Raw genomic sequence first — 21,580 nt, forward strand, 5'->3', positions numbered from 1 at the left:
AGGATGCAGGAGATGAGAGGATGCAGGAGATGAGAGGCTGCAGGAAATGAGAGGATGCAGGAGATGAGAGGATGCAGGAGATGAGAGGATGCAGGGTGAGGTGTGAGGATGCAGGGTGGCCTGATGCATGTAATTGTGATGACGCAGGTGGTGTCATGAGGCAGACAGTGTGAGCAGGCAGGGTCCATGAGGCTACTGGATGGCATGATGCGTTCATAGAAGGATCTCAGCACACGGTAAGGTGGTATTTTTATAAGCAACTCTAGAGACAGAGCTTTATGGACACAATTTTATAGAAAAGAAAAGTGAATGTTGGAGACGTTTCCCAGCCTTCACGCTGCAACAAGGGGTTCAAATTCCAACTCTACTTTTGAAGCCACCCAGCAGCCGCCCCCAGGAGCTCCTGAGGATGTGTGTAGGTGTGACAGGCTCCACACTGTATGTCATGTCCTTCTTCCCTGCCTTAATTAAAGCTGTGCATGTTAATTTTTCCCTCACTTTTAAACTCAAGGGTCATTCATAGCTCATTGACAATGGAAATCCAACAGGTTCCCCCCTAAAGTAAACAATAATTAGCCAAACTAACATTTAGTTTGATAAACTTAATTTGTAAAAAGCCTGCATCTTACATTAACCCAGGGATTATCCACTCAACAATTTCCTGAGAAATCCATGAGGTGTGGGGCTCCAGGAGAGACTCGTGTAGTGTTATGCGTAAGCTAACCTGTTCTACTCTGCTGGGCACCTGGTGCCCCCTGGAGCTTCTGCTTTGTTCTCAGCTTCCAGGGCTTAGAAAAAAAAGCATAAAACTTTAAAGTATAGGCTTCTTATCTTGCAGGCAGAAAATATTAATTTACCTGTAATCTACCACCCTACTCTCTGGTTTCAGAGCCTCTGCACTGTTGGCATTTCTTTCTCACTGGACCAGCACCCTACAGACACCAGCGTGTGCCAGGTGCAGAACTGAAACCCTAGGTTGCACCTGTAGCTCATTGAGGAGCACCCACCTGAACCCTCCACTAAGGGGGCTTCCCCACCCAGTCCTTTCTGTTCCTTATTTCATGGGAGGATATAGACCAGCAGACCTCTGATACAGGCTGTCATTTAGGACCCAGGTCTTTCTGTGTTATGGGCTTCCAGAGCCTCTGCAGCCAGCCATCACTGGGAGAGAAGAGAGGCATCCGGGGTTCCTGAGTCTGGAAAGAGCCCTTGTAACTGAGCAGAGCTCACATTTTCAACTTGACTGACAGCTGTATGTGGAGGAAAGTTGGGCCTCATTGCATCTGGGCCATGGCTTCCTCAAAAGGTTGATGGGGTGATGGAGTCTTCATGATGCTTGCTGTCTTTCATGAGGCTATGTCGGATTCAGGGGGGATTTTCTACGTCATGCCCCTTCATATGCAGTCATATAAAACCACAGAGGCTGTCAGGTGTTCTCTCTTCCTTTCAGATGCCAGCAGGAATGAAGGAGGCCATATAGAACATACGTGCACAAGTTCACATGTGCTCACAAGTTCTGAGGGAATGGTTGAAGCCGTCTGGCATGTGCCCTTCCTCATGAGGGTGGACGGCAATGAAGAAGGCCAGGAGTTTTCAAATGCTACAGTGTTTATTATGCAGATGTTTCTAATCTGTTTAGCTGTGTCCCTTTACACGTGGGGCAGAATGGACTGAGTCACAGCTATGACCCGTGAATACATAACTTAGACCAGGCCTCCTGGGGGACTCAGGAAGATGAACAGCATGTAGAGAGTTGGGGTACCACTGCAGGTGGGGTATAATGTTGACTAGAACTTGGCCCGAGACCCAGCCCCAACATAGTGGCCTTTTCTCTCAAGCCTCAGCTCTTCTGAGTGTGCCCCACCCTCTCATGACTCTCTGCAGGACCAAGCCCAGCATCTCTTGACTCGTTCTTGCTCACATTTTTCTCCTCATTCCATTTCACAAAGTCCTGGCCTTGTTAAGTCATCAGGGATCACTGGGGATGATGAAGGAGGGGACAGGATGTGCCTGGATCAATCTGGAACCTCTATAGACTAGAGAGAAATGGGGTGTCAGCTGAACCTCATCGCTTCCATGGTCATGATGGTGTCCTGTGCTGTCTCACTGTCAGAGTGACACAGGAAACTCTCAGGATGCCATTGAGAAAGTTCATCCTCAGAGCAGGCGGGGCAGAGGAAGGAGCAGAGTCAAGTGGCTACAGAACAGAGTATGCCCCGGTAGGCCCATGAGGTCACTGGGAGATCCTCTGTAGGGCCAGATTTATAGGCTTCACCTCTGAATCAGACAAGGAAAAACAGCTATGGTTGAGGACTCCCCAAAGCAAGAAGCCCAGACATTCCTGCTGAATGTGGTACTCATGGAGCCATGGAATTAAAATAGGTTGATGGGAGGGAGCCCTTGGAACGCCAAATGCGGTACCTACAGCATGAACTCTCTGTTTCTTTGAATATCCCAGGAAGAGGCTGGGCCTGGGCCTTGGTCCCCTGTCAGGGACATAAAGAGGGACAAACTGCAGGGCATGCAGGGCACATCCAGTACCACATGTAGAGGTCCAATGGCAGGCACATGTCTGGGGCTGGTGAGCACAGATCTACTCCAGGGTGGGTATGAGATGAACACCTGGGTCTTGATGCTGTGCCGATGTGGGGGTATAGGGCCCTCCCTCATGAACCCCAAGTTTTCACCATTAAGAGTTAGACTCAGCTTCTGTCTTAGTCTAGTTCCACATAGTTCCTGAGGGGCCCCTGTTCTGTTTCCCAGGGTGATGATCAACATCATCATAAGTTCCGGTTACCTTGGCACTTGCTGTAGGACACCAGGCTGAGTCTCTGACCTGCTGTTTACTGGGTTTCCCCAAAGCCACAGAGCTTCTGCTTCCATATGGCTGGGCCAGAAATACCTGCGGTATTAGATGCCGAGTACACTGCATGCACACACACACACACACACACACACACACACACACACACACACACAGTGCAAGGCAGCTCATCCAAGGGTAGGCAGGGGTCAAATTGTCTAGATACATTCACACAACACTCAGCCCCTTTGCCCCTTGCTTTTTATATAAATATTTTCCCGATACAATTTCCAAGTTTGAGCGAAAGAGAAAGCATTATTGGAAACTTCCTTGGCTTAGGTAAAACCATTTGCACGAAAGGGTGTGTTAGGAGGTAATGTTCCCACCATTATTACTAGCTGGGTTTAAATTGCATATAAATTAAGATCCTGAAATGAGGATAAATGTAGCATAATAAGTTGTAAGTTTTATCCTCTGTAACTGTACAGAAAATACTTTAATTTAAAAATTTCCATAGTTAAATCTTGCTTTTCAGGCACTATCTCAGAAATGAACACATCATCATTTCTTTATCTTTCTTCTTGAAATAATTTTTTCAACACCTCAAAAGTGTCCACGTATGTTGTACTCAATTTGGCAGCACATATGTACATTTGACAACACACATGCACTCAACGTTTCCATGTAGGACTTTTCAGACTATTGTAGATCATCTCTTCCTCTCCTAGACTCGGAGGCACGTGCTGTGATTTAACCCTCACGTGACATTGGCTCTAAGAACTGAAGTCATCTGACATTTACTGTGGTCCCGGCAGCCGTGAAGAGGATTTCCAGGGATCACGGTTGAGTGGGAAAGATAAGACTGATCCCTAACTCTGAGTCCTAATGAGCTAACCCTGACCTCCGATGAGCAGTCACTAGACCCTAGTGAGCAGTTCTTCATAGAACCCAAGCATGCTGTCCTGGGTCCCCTGTGAGTGTGCACTCCATAGAACCCTGGTATCCCAACATGGGTCCCCTATGAGTGTAAACTACACAGAACCCTGGGATCCCACCCTGGGTGTCCTATGAGTGTACACTACACAGAACCCTGGCATCTCACCCTGGGTCCCCTATGAGTATATACTGCACAGATCCCTGGGATCCCACACTGGGTGTCCTATGAATATATACTGCACAGAACCCTGGGATCCCACACTGGGTCCCCTATGAATATACAGTGTACATAATCCTGAACCCTGATTTTGAGAAAGTGCTTCCTTGCAGCATCACACCTAGAATGAGGCAAAACCACTTCTGGGATCATGCCTAGGCAGAGCAAAGCCAGGTCCACAGTGAGGCAGGTGCCATTCCCTAGGCTCAAGCAAGGACCAGAAGCTCTGACACAATGCCTTCCGCCTGCTTCCCACCGGAGACCCCTGCCTTGACAAACACCCATGCAGAGCAAGCCTCAAGCACCCAGTGGATCTTTGTCTCAGTTACAGTTTCTATTGATGGCCACGACAGAAAGCATCGTGGGGAGGAATGGGTTTATTACATCTTATAGCATACAGTCCACCATCTAGGGAAGTCGGGGCAAGAACTCAAGGAAGGAACTGATGCAGAGACCGGGGAAGAGTGTTGATTACTGGTTTACTCATTTCAACTTGCTCACCATGCTTTCTGATGACACCAATGACCACCTGTCCAAAGGTGGTACCACCTATCCAAGGGTGGCACCACCTGTCCGAGGGTGGCAGCACCTACGGTGAACTGGGCCCAATCATTAGCCATCAATCAAGAAAATGCACCACAAACTTTTGGGGGCATTTTCTCAATTGAGGTTTTTCCTCTTCCAAATGCCCACAACTTGTGTCAAGTTGACATAAAAATAACCAGCACAGACTTGGCATCCATACTCCTACCTCCCTACTGCAAACCTGTTTCAGATCCCTGCCCTGAGTCTGTCTCTTCAATGTGAAATTCACTGTGTTCCAGAATTATCTCTGGTGCATGTTGGGTGCATATGGGAATAGAGGCATCTTCTACATCCTGAGTTGGGACCTGACTTCAGGCTGGTGGCAGCTGATAAGCAAGAGTATGCACAGGGCCTGTGAGGACTGGAAAACTCAGCAGCCATGGATAGGGAGGATGCAGCAGCCTTTATGGGAACCATCTGCCCAGACCACGAACCATGTCTTATTCCTAAATAACCCCAAAGAGACTGGATCCCACCCCAGATGACTTCAATGGAGTTCTCTCTTCTGCCTAGTGTCTTCAGCTTCTGCCTTGGTAGGGAGGTATCAGAAGGAGGTTTCTGAGGTACATGCTTTCCTGTTTAGCCATCCCTGGGTGAGCACACCCAATGCCCAACAGTAAGCCAGGCTGGCAACAGTGCCTCCATGCTACCCTCCTTGGGGTGTGCAGAGATGGTTACGTGTGTAGTCAGGACAAAGAGTGGTGCTTCAGGGGGCAGGGAGTAAGGTGAAACAGTGTTTGCGTGCATCACACCTGTGAAAACAGCATGCTGGGAAACAGCACGGCACAGCGGGGACATGAGTGCCTTTCCGTAGGATGGAAGGGCTCCTGGTTACTGTTGGTTTCCTTGGCAGGTGAGTCACAGCCTTCAGACTGTTCCCATAATCACCTTCCTTCTGATTCGGATTCCCCGCTTCTTCCTTCTCTTAGGACCCTGAATGCCATGGCCCACCTCAGCTCATCTCCCCACTTCTTGATCTATATAATGCCATCACACCTGCAAAGTTCCCTTGGCCACCGACACACACAAGCATAACTTACAGGGTTGGGAACCAGGGCATCCCTGGGAGCCATTACTCTGCTCCAGAGATGAACACAGGTGGAATTTTCTCGTCACCTCAAATTCATGGAACGGGATGCCTGTTTGTGCAGCCTCCCGTTCTCTCCCTAAGCAGTTGCGGATTTCGCAGAAACAGAACAATGGCTGTCACATGCTGTCGCGAGGGAGCTCAGCATCCTCTCTTCAAGATCAGAAGAATGTAGCAGGGAAGCGCTGTGGGTACCTCCTGCACACTGTGACATCAAGGTCGCTGTGATCCAGGAACATTGTGGTGACAGTGACATGCTCAAGGTCGCTGAGCCCAGTGTGAGGCAAGAAGGAAAGCCCCCACCTTCCCGGGGAGCAGCGCTCATGAAAGGCATGCATTTTGCTCTCAGATTTTAAAGCTCCTTTTACCTGCTGTGACACGTACTCACAGGCCAGGAAGAGCCCTGTGTTTCCAACCATTTCCACACTGTGACACCGGGGACGTGCCCACCTTGCTAATTGGGGAGGATTAAATGGAGCAGCCAGCACAAAGCCTGCAGCAGCACTCTGTTTCAGAGCAGGAGCTGAGCTGACAGCAGCCTTCCCCTTCCTACAGGCATGGCCCTGGCAAAGCCTGCCTCCCTCACAAAGGCAAGAGGCCACACTGCCGAGGAATGGTGTCTTCCCACTTGCAGATCCCAGCTTCTCCCAGCCCGGAATAGCTCAAGTAGGCTGTGACCTCGGCAAGCACCCTTGAGAGAGTCTCGAGGCGCCTTGAGAAATTGCACAAGAGGCGCTCTGCATCTGGGCTGGATCTATTATTCATGCAAGCATGTTTCAGGGAGCTGGGTAATTTAGAGCCTCTCGGAGAGTGCTCTCTGCAGCAGCCATAAACCACGTTCCCAGTGCTCCAGGGGAAAATTACCTTTCCATTGCTCCAGCTAGGGGTTATATTAGAGATTTCACCCAGGGAAGTGAGGGCTGAGGAGGGGCCAAGACAGTCCAGGGCTCAAGGGCCCTCCAGAGCCTATGCTGGGGACATCTCCGCCTGTCACTTCCCGGATGACCTCTGGAGCTTGAGCTTTCTCACTGCGGAGCCTCAACTGATCTGCTGCCTCTGGCATTGGTTCCCCGGGGTCATGAATGCCTGTCTTTCTGACTCGGGATCCAGGACACTGGAGGCACAGTGATAGGCACACGGAAGCACAGATTCACCAAATGCATATCTCTCTCTCCATCCTCACAAAGCTGTCGTCTTGATATATTTAAAAACCTACAACAAATACAGATGCACAGATTCTTTCTCCCCGCAGAAAGTAGAGCATTGACACTAACGCGCGCCGCTCACACATCCCAAAGAGGGATGCATACAAAGAAGAAAGCATCAACGTCCGTTTTCAGACATCAGAGACATGACGAGAACCCAAGGCCGGCGCTGGCTTCGGGCTTTATTTTTAGCGGCGAGAACGTGGCACATGTGGTGTGGCTGCTTCCCCCTCTTCGGTGCAGCGCCGCTGTCATTTCACCCCACAAATGTTTGGCTGCTCTACAGAACAACAGCTCTCCCACCCCACCCAGCCAACAAGCTGGGCAGGAGCTGGATAAATCTCCAGGTGCCCGGGTCTGTGGCCCTGCCCTCTGCCAGTGCACTGCTGGCATGACTTGGGCTCTCCCAGGCATTCTTCATCTAGCAGGCCTGGCTGCTTGCATCTTATCTCTTCCCTTCAAGCCTGGATGTGACACTTCCTCAGGCTCTCTTGTGCGCACGGCTGTCGGCTGGTGACAAGGACATCTGTGGGGATGCAGACCCCGAGGTGAGAGGGAAAGCGGCTGCGAGCTGAACACCTGCAGTCCCAGTGGGGCCAGCATTGCCACCTTAGGTGTCAGGAGGAGTCCGGGATGCCAGTCAAAGGCTGACATACAGTTGGGCTCTCGCTGAGTTTCTGCCAGCTTGGTGGCCTCCAAATCATGGCCCTGTCACTGCAGGGATGGTGATGTTCCCCTGGGGTGCCAGAGTGACAACCCAAACCTCATCCTTTAATTTCTCAGGCCTTTGTTTGTTCGATTTCCCATCTATTAAAAAAAGAATAACCCATCTGGTCGGAAAATTTTGTGAATGTACTAATTCCACTAAATTATACACCTTGAAAGAGTGGATTTCATCTCAAGAAAACTATGCGTGGCTCAGTTGGTAGAGTACCTGGCCAGCATGCAGAAAGCCTGGAGTTCAGTTCCCAGCACTGTATAAACTGGGCACTGTGGTATACACCTATGATTCCAACACGTGGCAGTTGTTGGAAGGAAACCCAAAGTTCAAGAGTTCAAGGTTAACTTTGGTTACAGACTGAGTTTGAGGCTAGTCCTGGTTACAAAATCAAAAAGAAGAAAACGAATATGTAAAATAGATAACCGAGACCTTGAGGTCTTTAGAACTGTGCAGAACCTCCCAGGCCATCTGGACAAACAGCCTCGTCTGACGATGGCAACTCAGGCCACACCCAGGATCATGAGAGAGAAGGAAGCCCAGTGCCTCTATTCTGGAGTCAGGATCCCACTTTTCAATGCTTCCACATTTCTTCTTTAGATGTGCGTCTAAACAGGATCCTGATTGTCTGTTTCCACATTTCTTCTTTAGATGTGCGTCTAAACAGGATCCTGATTGGCTGTTTCCATGTTTCTTCTTGAGATGTGTGTCTAAACAGGATCCTAATTGGCTGCTTTGTTGTTAATCTTTGACCCTCTGGACTAGGTGCTGGACTGGGTAGTCTTGCCTGATAGCTGCTGTTCTCCGGGGATGCCCCTCTGAGACAAAATACACCAATCCCTCGGTTCCTTTGTGTTTAGGATCATGATGAGCAGCTGTGGACAGCCCCTGACTCTGCTCTGCCTACTCCTGTGGCCAGGAGTCCTGACCCTCAAGGGCTTGGTTTAAGGATCCCATGGTGGCTCAGTGCTCCTCCCAGAGAGGCCAGAGAGACTAGAGTGTGGTTTCACTAGAACAGGGAGTGACACTTATGACTCTCAAAGAACTGCAAGACTGTCCTATCTTTCATAGCAAGGCTTCCTGAGAGCAATGGGAAAGTCAGTTACCAAGAGCGAGGGCATCGATGCCAATGGGCAGTGCGCTGCTGTGCCTAGGCTGGGCCAGCAGCTGTCCTCCTCATAGCAGCAATGTCCTAGTGAAGTCACTGTGGCTCCAGTTTCAATGGGGGCACTTCCTGTGCTCCAAATCCTTTGAGAAAGGGCTATTGATGCACCTGTTGTATGATAAGCATGGCCCAACCCTGTGGCTGCTAGCCAGAAGCTGCTAGTTGTCATGACATCCTAGGAGCAGGTACACAGGACTATCAAGAAGTGAGGGTATATCCAGGGTGGGTCATGACCTCTGTTGGCTCAGGACTTGAGAGTCCCACAGAAGACTGCCTCCATATTCCCAGAAGTCAGACAAATGAATATCTTGTGTCAGGGGTGTGTGTGTGTGTTGGGGGTGGGGTGTCATGGAGGTGAAGGAGGGGAAGGTCGAGGAGGAAAGAAATCAGAGGCATATCCTATAAGGGAGGGGAAATACTGGGGCAGGGGTGAGAGAGGAGGGAGCAGGAACACTGAAGTGGGGAAGGAAAGAGAAACACTAAGGTTGCAAGGTGAGCACGGGAGCAGGAACACAAAGGGAGAGGAGCACTGGGGTCTGGGAGGAAGCAGAATCACCGAGGGGCAGGGCAGGCAGGAACACAGGGCTGTAGGGAGGAAACAGGAACACTAAGGCGGGGGAGGAAGCCGGAACACTGGGGTGGTATGGGCAGCTGGAGAGGTAAAGCAGGACCACAAGACGGTGGGTGGAGGTGGGTGGAGGGCTCTCAACAGAGGAGAGGCTAGGGTGGGCTTCCCCATGCCAAAGCAGCAGGCAGGTAAGCTGTCAGTGGTACCTAGGGGAGTCTGCTCCAGTGAGGCTGGCCTGGGTAGGCAGGTCCAGAGAAGATACCAGACGACAGAGAAGGTGGCAGGCAGATGTGGTATGAATAGCATTGACCGAGGGGCTGAGTCTGAGGCTTGGAAGATGAATTGTAAGGCAAGGTGGTCACATAGCGGCTCTCTTCTGTCCATTCCTACCTTCTAGGGAAGCAGCAGATCCAGCACAGGCCCGAGTCTAGGGACACTCCCGTAGCTCTTCGTTATGTCCTCAGGGCCTGCAGTGTGGTTGATGCAACCTGTAAGCTCTCATGTGCTCTGATAACTACTGGGCTGTAACCGACCTAGGAGTGGTGTACGCAGGTGGTCTTGTTGTCTGGAGATCAGAATCCCCTCATTGGATATTTCCTCTTACTGTTTAATTTGCATATTTCTTCCACACCAGGAGATTGTGTCTCCCTTCAGGTGTTGTGGAGCAAGTACTCACCCTAGGTGTGTGAAATTGTAAGGCTAAATGGCAGTTGCCGAGAAGAGGGGAGGAAAGCAGTCCCGAGGACCACGGTAGTATCAGAGGGTTCCTGTGGGCAAGGTGTGGCTCAACAATGCCAGTGTAAGAGAGTAACCCAGGTGCCCAGCAGAGGGTTCCTGTGGGCATGGCCCAACAATGCCAACGTTAAGACAGTAACCCAGGTGCCCAGCAGGGGATGAATGAACAATGAAAGTGTGGGGCACAGAGGGTTTTGGGCTTGGGGATAAGGGGGCAGCGAGGCAGATTGTCCTTTTGTGTAACAGAGCAATTAGGAGAGTTATTAATGCTGTAGAAAGACAGACACCATGGTGAGAACTCTGAGGAGAATCAGGTCCCCAGGGCAGCGTAGAAATCCCTTCTCATAGGTTCCAGAGGAGGGAAGGTGTTTGGTGCCCCATGTCTGATGAATAGGGCATACTTGCCATCAGGCTATGTGAATCAGATATGAGACTGCGAAGAGGAAAGCCTAAAAACACAGGCCACCTTAGATATGGAAACCGAAGGACTGTCGTTTCAGGAGCCATCCCGGTTTGACCAAAATGGAGGACCTTTCCGAAAGGCTTTGGCCCTTACTAACAGTATGCATATATGTGCACGTACGTGCGTGTGTGCGTGCGTGTGTCATGTGTGCGTGTGTGCGTGAATGTGCGCGCGCACGTGTGTGTGTGTGTGTGTGTGTGTGTGTGAGTGTGAGTGTGTGTGCTCACATACTTACCCTAGAACAGTGTTCAACCTCGAAAAGACAAGGACTCCTGGACAGGATGAAGGAAGATGACACCATGCTGTGTGGCCAAGACAGTCATCTTACCTGTAGGTACATCTTAACGCTATGTACCCGAGTGTACTGCACACTGAAGCCGGGGTAGGGAGCAGGCGCCAGTCTTCACCTAAGATGGATGAAGATGGACATGGAGCTCAGGTACCCTATGGGTGAGTGGTGTGCAAAGCGATTAGTGCATGTGTACGCGTATCAAGCCGTCCCACTGCATACTTTGAACATGCACGATCTCAGCCAATTATTTTAAAATCTCATAAATATTTTAATTATTTTGAAATCTTTGTCAATTATTTTAAAACCTCATAAATATTTTAATTATTTTAAAAATTATTTTCAAATCCTCATGAATAAAACAGAAGGCTAGCCAGGCCACAGCAGGATGTTTACAAACACAAGTAACATGATAAAAACTAGTAGAAAAGTAGGGAGAATAAACAAAGGGAGCGGGAGTTTTGCGAGTTTGATTTATCATCCCGGGACTGAATATGGGCAGGCAGAGAGAGCTGGGCTCTTCTCATAGTCCCTTTGACTGGATATACACATCTGTGGGCAAAGGAAGCAGGCAGCATGGCCGTGGCCAGCTCAGCACAGGCTTCCCCCTCATTTCACGGAGAAAGATACTAACCATCCAAGGGTCTTCCCAAGATAATACAGCGGCAATCTGTGGCCAACCTGAGGCATCTGTAGACTTGAAGGTCAACGGAATTCTGCAATATCACATTGCATGAGCTGCCTAGGACAGCCTCCTGGCCCTGAGCCATGCTCACAGCAGTACACAGACAAATAAAGACATTCTTCTGTCCCCAGAAGAGTCACATCCTGTACCACATCTCTGATTATTTGTCCCCTCCCCGTTTCTGATGGTTTGGTTGGGAGCCTTGACTTTGAAAGGCTGAGCCACCTCTCTAGCCCCGCCCCCTCCTTTTTCTGAGCATCTTTTACCATGGCGCTCAGCATCCTTGAGGATGTCAAGTGAGGGTCTGTACACAATGGCCCAGCAGATAATAAATTCCTTGTATGTCTTTGTTGTTGGCTGGGCTTCTCAGGATGGTTTATCAAACCCTCGTGAACTTTTCCTCTGGCTCTTTATCAAAGGCAGTCTATTTGCATGTTAAGATGAGGGAAAAAGAACAACCACTTTAAAAGATAAGGGTTGGAATTTATAAGCCTTTACGAACTGTTATTTCTTTCACTGGGGGGAAATAAAAATGGGAGATAGTAAGAAGGCAGGGTACTGCAGATAGCATCATTCAGAGGATTCTGAAACCTGGTATAATTTATCATCATATAAGATGCTTTGGTCTGCAAGATCAAAGCAACTGGTGCTATCTGTCTGCAGGCAGCCCATTGAATTCCCTCTTCAGAGACCCAGACAAACATCTCATTAGCTGCCATTCATCAGGAAACTGGGTTGAAACTCCAAATCCCTTCTTTAAAAAAGCTGGGTTGCATTTCCTACACGTGGTACTTAAAACAAAAAACCAACCATGTGTATGGCACTTCTCTTCGGAGTGCTCAAACCATGTCGCTTCCCAAATATTTGTAGTCTTCCTGACCCTCCTTTCTAGTCACGAGCTTTGTTCTTCTCATTTCTCACGCAGAGGCGGAAAGACACAAACTATTCCAACGTGTCAAGTCAGTCTGGATCCAGGCAAGAAAACCATGATGTCATTAAAAAAGCTATTGAATGCTGACAACAGCTGTGACACTTAGCTCGGCAGTCATCTCCATCAGAAATCTGTAAGAGGGGCAGGAAGGTGATTTGGGTTTGAGTTTTTCAGACACGTGGGGTTGTGTTGAGATTCCTGAAGTGGCATTGCGGAGAGAGGTGGTAGAGACGGTCAGTTAGGAATGCTGTCTGCCTGTGGACTGTAAACCTGATGGATCATGAGTCTGACTGATCTCATCTGAGGTGGGGCATTTACAGCAGTGGGGGTGTCCAGATATTCCAGACTGGCTGCCAACAGCTCATGTGACCTGTTCCCTACCAAAACCACACCTGGGGTTTGTTTGATGCAAACGCGGAGGAGCTAGATACTGGTAAGCTCAATGAAAGTACCATCTGGCGGGGAAGTGGTGGAGCACGACTTTAATCCCAACACTAGGGAGGCAGAGGCAGGTGGATCTCTGGGAGTTCGAGGCCAGCCTGGTCTACAAGAGCTAGTTCTGGGACAGGCACCAAAGCTACAGAGAAACCCTGTTTCGAAAAAACAAAACAAAGCAAAACAAAAAACAAACAAACAAAAAAGAAAGTACCATCTGAAGGTACGCGAGTGCCACTCAGGCATTCGAGGCTTGAGAACGGCCCTCCCAGACAGATACCCACAGGGGATCTTCCTCTCAATGCTAGAAGAAACAAGCCTGGAAGGTGGACAGAGCCACCAAGGGCAGAAAAGACAATAACAATCTCAAGGTTTGAACTTCAAAAGCACATAGGAAAAGAAGGTACGAGGTATCTTGGACAGCTCAGAATACTGTGGCAGGATGTCACTGATGAGACATCCTTACCATGTAGAGGGGAGAACCCTGAGGTTGCGCTGCAGTAATGACCAAGTCCAGATGAGGCTTTCCCTGGCTGTAGATACTGCTTTCTCGCGGGTAGCTTTTTGGTGCTCTCCTCCTCTTACAAGGGCACTAATCAAAGTGTCATGACCCCACCCTTGTGACCTCACTAAACTTAATTTTGTTCTAGACCCCACCTTCAAGTACCACCCTACTCCACACCCAAGGATGAGGAGAAAATCTTGAAAGTTGACACAGCATAAGTGTGCACCTGCCTTCTGCCACTGCAGCCAAACACCTGAGGTGGCTGAAAGGAAGGTTCATCCTGGTGTATGTGCCAGAGGTTTCGGTCCAGTAACACCTGGCCTTTGATGTTCTGCCCAAACATGATGATGGATGATTGTACCACTCACTTAATAGTAGACGAGCGGTAGTGGAGAGGGGATGGGAGGCAAAATCCACTCTACACAGGTACCCCCAAGAAGTACTTCTCCACCCCGGCTCCACCCCCTGCTGCTCCCTCCATCTAGCAGTGACAGGATGAACCCACAGAACCCTGTGATCACAGCACTGTCTGGGGACTAAGCTATCAGCACACATGTCTTGGAGAGAGCACTTTGTATCCAAACCATAACAAAAATGTAACTACTAGCTTCAAGGGAGGAGCCAATAATCTTTCCTGTCTCACTCCAGCCAGACCTTACTCCCGCCCCCAACACTCATAGAGACACACAGCTCTGGGAAGCATTGAGGGTCAGCAGAGAGGGTACACCAGGACTGTGGACACCAGTACTCAGAGGATCTTTCTGTGTTGTGGGCAGTAGTTGAAGTGGACATCTTGTCCTGGCCACAGAATGGTTCTTTTGTGACATGCCTGCCAGGCTTTCGAATGGATCAGTCTCAGCACTGAACACCTTCTCCAGGTCTAGCCTCCCATCAGTACTTCCAGCCCTGGGCTGGTGCTTGGGGCAGGTGATTTCCTTGGGTCAGTGGTCAACCTAAGGACCAAATTTGGATGTTCCAGAACACACATAAATGTTGCATGGGCATGATGGTTGACCTGAAATCCTAGCCTTGGGAAACAGAAGCAGGCTATCCCAAGACCTGCACCACCCAGTGTAGAAGATGGAAGGGTGGAGAATATTTATTGTGGAGAATAATTACAGACTTAAATGTCAAGGCTCCACATACATGTGCGCGCATGCACAGGCATGCATGCTCCCATGTGTATCACACACACACACACACACACACACACACACACACACACACACACGAAAATGGGGAGAGAAAAGCTATTGTAGAGTTTGCCTGATTATATGAAGTTATGTCAGTTACTGATATTAAAGAAGCCAGGTACTCAATCATCTGACCCCCATGATTCATCTGCCACCCCACTATAGGGGACTGGAGTTGCCCCCATTGCTTCACAGTTGGGAACATGGATGTCACAGCTCTTGCCTGGACACATGGTGGTTCTTGTTTGGGCATCAGTATCTTGGTAAATTCCAAAAAGTGGAACTTAAGGAGGCAAAGCCAGGCACATTTAAGGCTTCTGATTTCTGCTGCACAATTGTCTCCTGGAAATTGTACAGATGACTGCTCCTAGGTGAGGCCGCTTGTTATTTCCAGTATAGCGAACCCCCCCCCTTAAGGTTAGGACCACTGTCATCATACACTCAGTGCCTCTATAAATTAGTTCTGACCTCACACACTTTCTGTTCTGTTCCATTACCAGGTCACCTTTACTAGCTCCAGGGGTGGCGGAAAAAACCTGCTTAATTATCGCATCTCCATACATTTTTATAACAGGAGGAAGAGTCTCTATTAAATTTTCAATTAAATTATTTATTCTCTAATGAAATTTAGAAGTACTCTGAATGTTTCTACCCAATTGTATTTTTTTTTTTTTTTTTACGAAAGATGTTTACATCGATACCTTAATTTGCAAAGAGGTAGCATTTTCACCCTTCTCTGCTCCTCTCGCAGAGCAGAGTCCCATCCCAAGGAGCCACCTGCTCTCTTCGTCTCTTTGGTTAAGTTTTGCAATTCCGTTAGTGTGGGTTCTCTTCTGCTCATTGCTGACATTTTTTTTTAATGCTCTTTCTATCTGTCAGTCCAGTTTTTCCATCTCAGACCCTTTCCTTCCTCACAAATGAGACGACTCCTTTATAACTTGGCCTTGGAGAAACCTACCCCATACTTGCTACAAGATTCTAAGCTGGAATGTTTTTTTTTTGTGTGTGTGTGTGTGTGTGTGTATGTGTGTGTGCATTATCGATGTTATCTAAGTGTCTTTGGGATCTTCATGTCTGGTAAACTTGCTGGCTTTATTGTGATCAATCCCATGGACAGTCCTGTGGTTTAACTTTCCTGCAGCTGTTCTTAAGATTTCTGATTCACCACTGGTTGTCAGTAACTTAAAGGCATTGCGCTTTTGTTCATCTCTGCTCTGCTCCGGTGTTCAACCAGCTTCTCGCATTAAAATCCCCGTTACTATCTTTCTAGTCATCTTTGTTCACCCTTTCCTACTTTGCCTTAGTTTTAATTTTCTTCCATCCTTGCACGGCTCTCAAAATTGTGTCTTAATTTCACCGTCCTTCCCTTCTGCGGGTCGGTGCTACGGTTAATCCTGGGCTGTGACTTGAATTTTTAATCTGACTTTGTTTTCGATTCTAGTAGTTCCACTTTGCAACATTTCCCTTCCATCTTGGTCACAGTAAAATAAACACATTATCAACCTTGTCATTTCACCCCTCCTGAAGTACGAGGCTTGCTGGGAATGACTGCCACCATCCGTTTCCAAAACCTTTCATCTTCTCAAACCAGCCTGGGCCCTTTAGACACAAGATCTCCACTACTTGGGAATTCTTGCTCTATGGACTAAACACTCCAGGCCTTGCATGTGAGTAGAACCTTGATGTAATTATCAGTCTGTGTGTACTTATCTTATTTGGTGTGCTACAAATATCTATTGTCTCCACCTCCCCAGCCTAGCTTTGCCCGCTGTTCTTGCTCCTTGATCAGATTTCCTCTCTTGCATTCAGCCAGAAAAATGTCCACTGGTTTTCATGGCAGCACTCTGTGTGTGCATACATATGTGTGCGCATATGAGAACATGTCACTGATGTCTGCCAACAACAGTAATTTGTGTGAAAAAGGTAGCCTTATGCTCATGTTAAGTGCCCCTTAGATACCTATTACAGCTTTTCATTAGTGACCACCAGGCAGTGTGGGATGTCAATACCAAACATAGCTCTCATCTAAAGGGATTAAGAAATAGTATATTCTGAAACCAAGTAGGTGTGACCATGTCCTTGGAACACAGATTTAGATGGCTTCAAATATCATGTGTGAACACAGAAATGATTTCATGAAGTTATTACAGTTAAAGAACAATAAACATAAATCTAAACATTTTTCAAATACATTGATGAAATATCAGTATTTGGGTATGCTGACTAGTTTTGTTTTTTTTTTTTTTCCAACTTGACACAATCTAGAGTCAACAGGGGAAAGGAAGTCTCGATTGAAGAGTTGCCTAGATCAGATTGCCCTGTGGTCATGTCTGTGAGGAACTGTCTTGATTGACGATTGATACAGAAGGGCCCAGCCCATCATGGGTGGCATCCTTGCTCCAGAGGTGGTCCTACGCTGTGTGAGAGAGCTAGACAAGCCTGCGCCTGTGAGCATGCCCGAGAACGAGCTGACAGTTCACATTCCTCTGCTTCAGACTGTTCTGGAAGTGCAAGCTGAAATTATCCCTTCCCTAAGTTCCTTTTGGTCTGAATGTTTCATCACAGCAACAGAAAGTGGAGAACAGCCATTTACAGAAAAGCAGAGGGACCTGCTATAGGTTCCAGATGCTCTTGGACGAGATTCTTAGCTTTCCAGTCTGTGGAAGCTTGTATTTCTGTTAACACCTTCTCAAAGTGCTCTGCTGGATACTAAGAAGATAGTAGGTCAGACATAAAGGCAGGCAATGGATGGTTGTCAGGCAATCACTAGAAAATTTGATCACAGATCTGTAACCCTCACTTCTACACCCTCAAAGTTATAGTCAGTTAAGCTAGTCTTGTGGAATCTTTAATATAGCTGCATTTTTTTTTTCTGCTGAGAATTTCATCACCCACATTCAGAGGAAACGTGAAGGAGGCCAGGGGACCCCTGTGCCTACATATGTTGGAAATGTTGGAACCACCTTTATTTACACCCACCGGAGAACAGAATGCTTGCCCATGGTGGACAGGGAGGCTTTGTGCTTCCTAGTTGGCTCTTCTTCCTCCAGATACCTTTGCTATAGTAAGAAATGGTGAAGGAAAGAAAGGAAAGACCAGTAGATCAGCCCACCTCAGAAGTTAAGCCTGAGCCCCACGTATCTTTTTCTTTGCTAAAGGGTTTTACAGCTAAAGTAACTTCGGAAACTTTCCCCATCAGTTTTCCTATCTTGGCAAAGGCCCAGAGGAATATGAGTACTTCTTGATAAGCTACAAGATTTGTAAGAGCCATTGTAAAACAAAAATGAATAGCCCTCTTCTTGGCAGTAACAGCAGCATGATGGGAGTTAGGCTGGAGGCTTTGGGAGTTCAAGTTCACCCTGGGCCATAAACTCATCTTCAATGTCTGGCAGGGGGCTTCACGATTCCAACCATGAAAGACAGGATGCCCTGTCAATGGGCCCAACTGTGTCCTGTGCCCCTTTCCTCTCCTCACACGTAAGGCCCAGCTTCGAGGCTCACATGAGATTTTGTTTCATAGTTGTGTTTTCCTCAGACTTGTCTTTGCATCCAAACTAGAATCAAGCACAGATACACAATCCCCCAGCAAGAGCCTGCAGACACATAGCTTAGCAAGCCCAGCCTGCTCCTGCAGAATCCTAGGGAAGAGAACGGACCAACCCGGCCCTGGCCCTCTTTTGTACTAGCAAGTGGAGCTTCTCCAGCTAAAACTAGCAGAAGCTACAGTCAGTCACTTCTGATTGGGTACATAGGTCCTGATCGCTCAGGTGACTAGGGAGGGCAGGTGCAGCACAGAGTGGCCACCACCGTGGAACTTCCATGAGGCTCACAGGAAATTGACCAGAAACCTAAATCGGTCACCAGCCAGGCAGGGGCCGTGGCTGAGTGTACCAGGCTGCCGTGCCAGACAACCCTGGGAGTGGATGCAGACTGTGCATTCCACCAGTCCTGAAATTGCTGCTGCAGGCAATAAGGAATGCTTTGCGAGAAAGGAACTAACTACTCAAGGCACACGCACCCTCGATCGCTGCACTCACACATTGCATACAGATGCACAGAAAAGGCAGGTGCGCAGGCACCCATCCAAAACCAAAGGCGAGCGGTTTGAAACTACAGCTGCCCAGCTGTCACTGAGTCCCCCAAACGGACAGTCCATCATGCATGGTTACTACATGAGAATTCTTGGCTGCACTGCACTGCCCAAGCCGTGTTAAAATGCACGCTCTGCTTCTTTATTTAAACAGTCGGGGAGCTCTGCACTCCACAGCAGTCACTCTAACACAGAGAATGCAAGGAGCAAAGAGAGGCACTGCAGCCCCCACCGCACTCCTCCGCAGCTCCAGCGTAGCGGGGCACTGCCTAGGCCGCGGGGCATGACTGGGCAGCGCGGAGCATGCTGGGCACTGCAGTCCTTTACTCCCCAACTCTCGTAGGCGGCTTTGGTGCAATGCATAGTGGTAATTGTAGTCTACAGTGCTCCGGTTCAGCCTGGCAACGCCCCGGAGCAGTGCATGCTGGGAAATGTTCTCCATAATTTCTCTAATAGAAGCCGCATGACCCCCTTTCAGTGCAGGCTGGCCTGAGACCACACCTTTCATCATGGAACGGGCCGACTGCAGTGCCTTTTGGGAAATGTAGTACCATAACTCTGGCAGTTAGAAGCCCGGATATAGTCTGGTTTGGCTTATCTGAGCGGTGCCAACCTGGCATCTTCAACCCGCACACAATACTGAGTTCCACAGCTGAAGACCCGGGAACCTGATCAGACCTGTAAACAAAACACAAAACAAACAAACTGTTTTGCTCAAAGCTGGCTAGCACCAGGCTGAGAAAATAGGTCAGCCTGAGGAAGAAAATTAACCAATATAAGACATTTACAAATAATAATAACAAGAATAAAAAGTGAAGATAATTAAGATATAACTGAACAAAGTGTTGACAAAGTCAAATTTCCAAGGAGCCACAGTCACCTGAGAATTATTGTTAACCTTGAAACACAAAATCTGAAAGGTCATTTTTTAAAATTTAATTTTGTTCTGTGTGTGTGTGTATGTATGTTGATATGCACTCTACTAGACTGAACTGTATCCCCAGTCTTGTTTCTGTTTTTTAATTAAAGTGTAGTATTTTTCAGTTCTGAGGATTCAAATCAAGTCCTTGAACACATGAAGGATATTTACCACTGAGCTATACAAGATGGTGTTTTGATATAAGCATACATTAGGAAATGATTTGGTCAAGAAACTGAGAATCACTATCACATGTATTTTTGAGGTGATTAAGAATTGATCTAAATATCTACCAACAGATGAATAGATGGCGAGTGTGATGTGTGTGTATATATATATTACCTGAATTATTATTCTGCCTTAGAAAAAGAGGAAATTCTGTAACGAGCAACAACATAGATGAATCTTAAGAGCACTGTGTCTAAGCGGAATGAGCCAGGCACAGAAAGACAAGCATTCTGTGAGCTTGCTCATGTGTGGGGTCCGAAAAAGTATAAGCCATAGGAATAAAGAACAGAAGGGTAGTTTCAATAGTGAGAGGTAGATGGGAGAAGTTGGGGGAGAGGGCGACCAAGGAATAGCTCACTAGAAAGGCAAAATAACATCAGATGTAGTATATGATGTAATTATGGTTAACGGCAATTATGTAACAAACATGGATTCACAGTAATGGTTTTGGTAAACTGATTTATGGATCAGAATCCAGCATACACATACACCTTCAGACATATATCTGGCAGGGTGATTGTTGGGTAATATGGTAGTTACATTTTTAACCTTGTGGGGAACCCCCATTCTCATTCTATAATGCCTGTTATAATGGCTATCTTGTTAACTCGACACAACTGGGAAGAGAAAATTTGAGGTGATCAATCATCTTCATCAGATTGGCCTGTAGCCATGCCTGTGGGGGGAATTTTCTTGTTTGCTGGTTAATTTAGGAGGGGCTAGCCCAACGTTGGCATTGCCATCCCTGGGCAAGAGGTCCTGGGTTGTCTAACAAAGCAAGCTGAGTGCGCCCTGGGTAGCAAGCCAGTAAACAGCGATGGTCCTGTTCCTTATTCCTCCCTCAGTGGTGGACTGTAACCTGTAAGTTGAACCAAACCCTTTCTTCATCAAGTTGCTTTTGGTTAGTGTTTTTATCACAACACCCCAAAGCAAACTAATATAGTTGTGATAATTTATATTCCTATTAGCTGTGCTTCACGGTTCCTTTCAATCCACACCCTTGGAAGTATTGGTTGTGTTTTGTCTTTTTAGTGAAAACTCAGCAGTTCTCAGCCTTTGGGTTGTGACCCCTTTGCGGGGGGTGGTTGAATGACCCTTTCACAGGGACTTCCTAATACCATCAGAAAACACAGATATTTACATTATGATTCATAGCAGTAGCAAAATTACAGTTATGAAGTAGCAACAAAAATAATGTTATTGTTGGGGGTCAGCACAACACGAGGAACTGTATTAAAGGGTTATAGCACTAGGAAAGTTGAAAACCATTGTTGTAGTTTTTTCTGGCGGAGGCAAAATCGTATCATGATTTTTATTGCACCATGATTTGTGATGTTCAACACTTTTCGTGTACCTATTGGCCATTTGTATGTCTTCTTCTGAGAAATTACTATTTAATTCCTTTTTTTTTACTCTATTTTTTATTTGGGCTACTAGTTCATTTGCTGTTGAGTGAATTCTACATATTTTGAATAGTAGATGTGTGATTCATAACTGGTTTCCCTCCTTACATAAGTGGTCGCTTCACTGTTTGTTGGGAAATATTATCTTAAGCTGTGTTGCTTTTGTTTATGCTGCATTTGTTTAACTCTGTGAGGCTGTGATTCTTTGCCTGTCTAAAATACCTGATGGTCCTAATAACTGAACAGCCAATAGCGAGGCAGGAGCAAGGATGGGTGGGGCTGGCAAACAGAGAGCATAAATAGACCTAGAGCGCAAGAGGAGGAGGGGCAAGAGAACAAGGAGAGGAGGACTTGGGGGGGGGGAGCCATCCATCCATCCAGCCAGCCAGCCAGCCAGCCGGCCGGCCAGCCAGCCAGCCA

This window comes from Microtus ochrogaster, linkage group LG3, assembly GCF_000317375.1.
Source record: "Microtus ochrogaster isolate Prairie Vole_2 linkage group LG3, MicOch1.0, whole genome shotgun sequence".
Taxonomy (NCBI): Eukaryota; Metazoa; Chordata; class Mammalia; order Rodentia; family Cricetidae; genus Microtus; species Microtus ochrogaster.